General features: G+C 41.4%; 1 pseudogene; it reads right to left on the reverse strand.

Annotated features, from left to right (window-relative positions):
- Positions 1–261: 261 nt before the first annotated feature.
- Positions 262–457, reverse strand: LOC119471603 (annotated as a pseudogene).
- Between the last annotated feature and the right edge of the window lie 5,002 nt (positions 458–5,459).

Below are 5,459 nucleotides of genomic sequence, written 5' to 3' on the forward strand. Positions count from 1 at the left end.
TGCTTCATATGTTGATGAATAATCTACATGGCTTACTGGTTTTTAGCTTATAAAAAGCAGAAATTCATTTATGGCAATTCTGGAGGCTGGGAAGTCCAGGGTCAAGACACCAGCAGATTCAGTGCCTGGTGACGGCCCACATTCTGGTTCATAGTTTGCACCTTCTTGCTGTGTAGGATTTGGGCTGTCTCCTGGGTCCTTTAGGAGCAATCCTCTTCCTTTAGGGGTCCAAGGAGTCTCTTGGCTTTCCTGGTATAATCCTAAAGTAGTTTTGGAGCAAAAGTTCACAATGTGAGTCTCCACCTGCTGCTCTGTCCCTATGAGTGGGAGCTGCAATTTAGTCCTGCCTCCTATCTGCCATTTTCCTTCCCTGATTCCATGGCTTAGATTTTTCAATTAGCAATAATCGCGCCTCGGCTAAACCTCATTGGCTACGATACTGCCACTGCGCAAAGCTATGGCTTAGATTTTTAATATTTTTAAAATAAAAAGAACACATATTATTTTAAGAAAATTTGGAAAATAAAACACAGAGAATGAATCTTATGCAGATATTTAAGGGAGTCTTACTTTTTTTGGATGAACATTGAGCAGTTCTGTCATCAATAAACTGTGAAAGATGAGCTTTACTGATCTTCACAGAATGAATGAAGTTCTTTCTGTTAAGTTCTCAAGTATCAACATCTATGGATAAAGAGGATGTTTTGTAAAGGCAGTGGGATGTGGCCTCCATCTAGAGATTTCAAGAGATTGGAGTCATGTGTATTACACAGCCTGCCAAAGGGATTCTTCAGATAATTAGAGAAAGGAGTCTCTAGCTTGGTACCAGTCTGTAGGGCATGACTTTTCTTTAAATGAGCCATCACCTCACCACTGCTCACACTTGCTTCTTTATTTTGACCACTGTGTCAGGATATGATCTTCGTTAGCCCTACAGGTCTCATCTATAAAGCCTCACATGGAGCTCACAGCAATTTCTTCCTTCTTAGTCTGTCCACAGTGCTATCTTCAGCCACTCCAGTAAATAGCCCCCAGGGCTCTAAAATGGATAAGATCCTCTGCATGCCTCTTGGCTTATCTGGTCTTCCTTACAGATCTGATCCTATATTGCTTTCATCGACTTGAACACCACCTCTCTCCTACCAGCACTTTCTCTCCCATTGTTCAAATGCTCCACACATCTGTCTCATGGCAGCACTTCATTGCTTGTCTCTATGGGTTTCTTCTCTTTTCACATTGAAAGCTTCTTGATGGCTGAGTTTATAGCCTGTGCTCCTGACCCATGCTGTCGGCCTCTGCCTGGAACATCCTTGCTCTCACTGTTTGCCTAATTCATTAACTAATTATGGAGACCTCATCCAAATTTTAATTCCTCAGGGAAGCTATCTCTGATGCCCAGACTAGATTGGAATCCCAATGCTTTGATAGCATTCCATGGCTCACACATGAACTCCGGTTTGCAGTGTTATATTTAGGTGGTCATTTGTCTAATGTCCACATTTCCCACTAGAGAGTCAGCCATATAAGGAATAGGGCTGTGTCTGTTTTCCTGCCATTGCAACCGCTGAGCCCAGCTCAGTGCTTGAACAGAGCAGAGGCTGAATAAATATATTTTGACCCACTGAAGTAAGGATGTAATGAACAGGTGGGGCGTTGTGGCTCACCCCTGTAATCCCACTATTTTGGGAGGCCTCAGTGGGAGGATTGCTTGAGTTCACGAGTTGATGACCACTCTGGCCAACATGGCGTAACCTTGTCTCTAAAAAAAGTACAAAAATTAGCCAGGCATGGTGGCACACATCTGTGGTCCCAGCTACTTGGGAGGCTGAGGTAGCAGGATCGCTTGAGCCTGGGAAGCGGAGGTTGCAGTGAACTGAAATCACACCTCTGCGCTCCAGCCTGGGTGAGAGAGCAAGACCTGNCCTAAATGTTTTTAATTTAAGTACAAAGTAATACTTGAGAATTTGAGGATATGTTCTATGTACTTATCTTAGGTTTCATATGGCATATTCAGTTTCACTGGAGGGAAGAACAGAAGACTAGGAATTCATAAGAAATTATAGGCTTCATTTTTTCTAAATGACTGAAGCTTAACCTGTTTAAATATCAATTGTTATGATACTTTAGCCTTTTTTTAAGAGGAAAAAAATTGCTACATACATTCTTAGTGTCTGAAGCAAAGTATAATAAACACTGTGTTAATGAATAAGGATGATCATAACAAACCATATAACTGGTGGTTCAGTATTTTCATAAGTAGGACTCAGCAGGAACTGTTGGAATATACAGGACTCTATCCTAGTGCCTGGTAGGTAGGTACAGGGTGCCCTGTTTGTTGAGTTTTTTGTACCTTTTCCTTTTTAAGTGGTTTTGCTGTTACTTGCAGAATCCAAGTAAGTTGTATCAGCTGGCTTGCATCTGATGACTCCTTTTTCTAATTTGCTGCTTTCATCCACTATGAATTGAGGCAGGCAACCACCAGGATTCCTGAGCTATTCATATAGTAAGAGAACTAGGCTGTGGTCAGGTGCAAGTGGCTCACGCCTATAATCCCAGCACTTTGGGAGGCCAAGGCAGAAGGATCGCTTGAGTCCAGGACTTCTAGACCAGCCTGGGCAACATGGCGAAACCCCATCTCTACTAAAAATACAAAAAAAAGCTGGGTGTGGTGGCTCATGCCTGTAATCCCAACACTTGAGGTGGCTGAGATGGGTGGGTGGATCATTTGAGGTCAAGAGTTGGAGACCAGCCTGGCCAATATGGTGAAACCCCACCTCTACTAAAAATACAAAAATTAACCAGGTGTGGTGATAGGTGTCTGTAGTCACAGCTACTTAGGAGGCTGAGGCAGGTGAATCACTTGAACCCGGGAGGTGGTGGTTGCAATGAACTGATATCACACCACTGCGCTCCAGCCTGGGCAACAGAGCAAGTCTCTCACACACAAAGTTAACTGGTAATTAGTAACTGAAATAAGGAACTGAAATAATGGCCAATGAATGAATGAATGGATATAGTATTTTCATTCACATAATAACCACAGTCTATGCAGCTTTCCTCAGTTTAGCAGGATGGTTAAAAACATGAGCCCTACACTATTTAGCAAGTTATTTAACTCTCTGTGCTTCTTGTTCTTACCTGTAGATTGAGGATAATAAAAGTACATTTGGAGGTACTTTATATAACAGAATGTACATATAAGGACTTAATAAAAGTGTGTATATATATATGTATGTATATATATATAATTACTCAGAACAGTCTAACATATAGTAAGCACTAAACTCAGTAAGTATGCCAGAACCCTAAAAAACAGCCTCTGTCTTGAATCATGAAATTTCCATGATCACTGCATCCAATCATTGCTATTCCAATGTACTTACCTTGACTCATATTGATATAAATATTTAATCAAATCTCTTTGTATATTATTAGTGGTGATTACTCTGTGTCTCTAAGTTCTCCAGAGCTGACTTCCCTATCAGGTGTGGCAGGTGCAGTGCCAGCAATACCTGTAGAGACCCACAAAAATGTTTTAATTCCATCTAAAATCTGAAGGAGAAAAAAAACCTTGCAAGTCAAAGAAAATATTTTAATATGTAATATTCATATATTCACCTGTTTACCAACAGTGTTGTAGAATATACCTCTATGAGCTTTTTTTTTTTTAATGGAGGAAGAAGAGGTCCATGAAGGCAAAGGTGCCCAGGGCCCAGGAAACTCACAAAACAGCCTAGCAGTTCTCAACCTGCTTCTTTGCATCAGAGGCTTCACTTGACAGTTAAATGAAAGAATCAAAACACCAGTGTGGCTTTACAACATTCATACACCATCAGAATAAATACATATACATATAGAATGCATATATATGCATACAGAATGCATAGATATACATACAGCTTACCTATACATATAGAATACATCATACACAATCAGAATACATACATCTACATACAGAATGCATACATATACATAGAGAATTCATACATATACATACAGAATACTTACCTATACATGCAGAATACATCATACACCATCAGAATAGTGTATGGCAAGGGTAGACTGCTGATTGAGAAAGGACATCTCAGCACTAGGTAACCTTTCTATGTGGGTTCTACCCCCTAAAAGCATGTGTACCCATGAATAACTAGCTAAATAGTGTAGGGCCCAGGCTTTTAACCATCCTGCTAAACTGAGGAAAGCTGCCCAGACTCTGGTTATTGTGAATGAAAACACTGTATTCATTCATTCATGGGTCATTATTTTGGTTCCTTATTTCAGGAGGACTCCCTTCACTCTCTCCCTTTTTCATTCATGTCTTCTTTCCCACTTGTTCTTCAGCCCTCACCCATCACCTCCCCTACATGTTTCCTGCACTTGCTCGTGCTCACCTTTGCCAGTCCCTCCTTGGTTCCTCCCTCACTGCCGTCCCCTCCCCTGTGCCCTTGCTGGTGTGCATGCTGTGATGTGCTCAGCCTAAGGCTTCTCATATTGCTTTGGTTTTGGGGTTTATTTTAGCATCTCCTTTTGATACCTCTACCTCTCCCCTCTCCTCTTGTCTTTATTCATTATTCTTGCATATTGTTTGTCTTTGTATTTTAGTTTCTTTTGGGTTCTAGTTTTGGGACAATCTTGGTTTTGAATTTATTTGTCTTTGAATCTTTTTTTTAAACCAGTTCCATTCTCTGTCTTTTCTCTTTCTTTTCTTTTCCTTCTTTCATATCTCCTTTCTCCCTCTTGCCCAGCCCTGTTTCTCAGTTCTCATAGTTACTTTTTTTTTCTTCCTCTTCCTCTGGAGGACTTGCCCTCTTCCCTCCCACTTCTTTTTTTTTCCCCATTTATATATTTTATTGCCTTTTAGGTTTTGGGGTACATGTGAAGAACATGCAAGATTGTTGCATAGATACACATGTGGCAGTGCGATTTGCTGCCTTCCTCCCCATCACCTACATCTAGCATCTCTCCCCTTGCTATCTCTCCCCAGCTCCCCACCCCCCCATCCCCCCCCCATTTCCCCCCAACTGACCCCAGCGCGTAGTGCCCCCCTCCCTGTGTCCATGTGCTCTCATCGTTCAACACCCACCTATGAGTGAGAACATGCGGTGTTTGATCTTCTGCTCTTCTGTCAGTTTGCTGAGAATGATGGTTTCCAGGTTCATCCATGTCCTACAAAGGACACAAACTCATCATTTTTGATGGCTGCATAATATTCCATGGTGTATATGTGCCACATTTTCCCTATCCAGTCTATCGTCGATGGGCATTTGGGTTGGTTCCACGTCTTTGCTATTGTAAACAGTGCTGCAATGAACATTCGTGTGCACGTGTCCTTATAGTAGAAAGATTTATAATCCTTTGGATATATACTCAGTAATGGGATTGGGAAGAATCAATATCATGAAAATGGCCATACTGCCCAAAGTAATTTACAGATTCAAAGCTATCCCCATCAAGCTACC

The sequence above is a fragment of the Cebus imitator genome, unplaced genomic scaffold (genome assembly GCF_001604975.1).
Source record: "Cebus imitator isolate Cc_AM_T3 unplaced genomic scaffold, Cebus_imitator-1.0 Scaffold65, whole genome shotgun sequence".
In the NCBI taxonomy this organism is placed as follows: Eukaryota; Metazoa; Chordata; class Mammalia; order Primates; family Cebidae; genus Cebus; species Cebus imitator.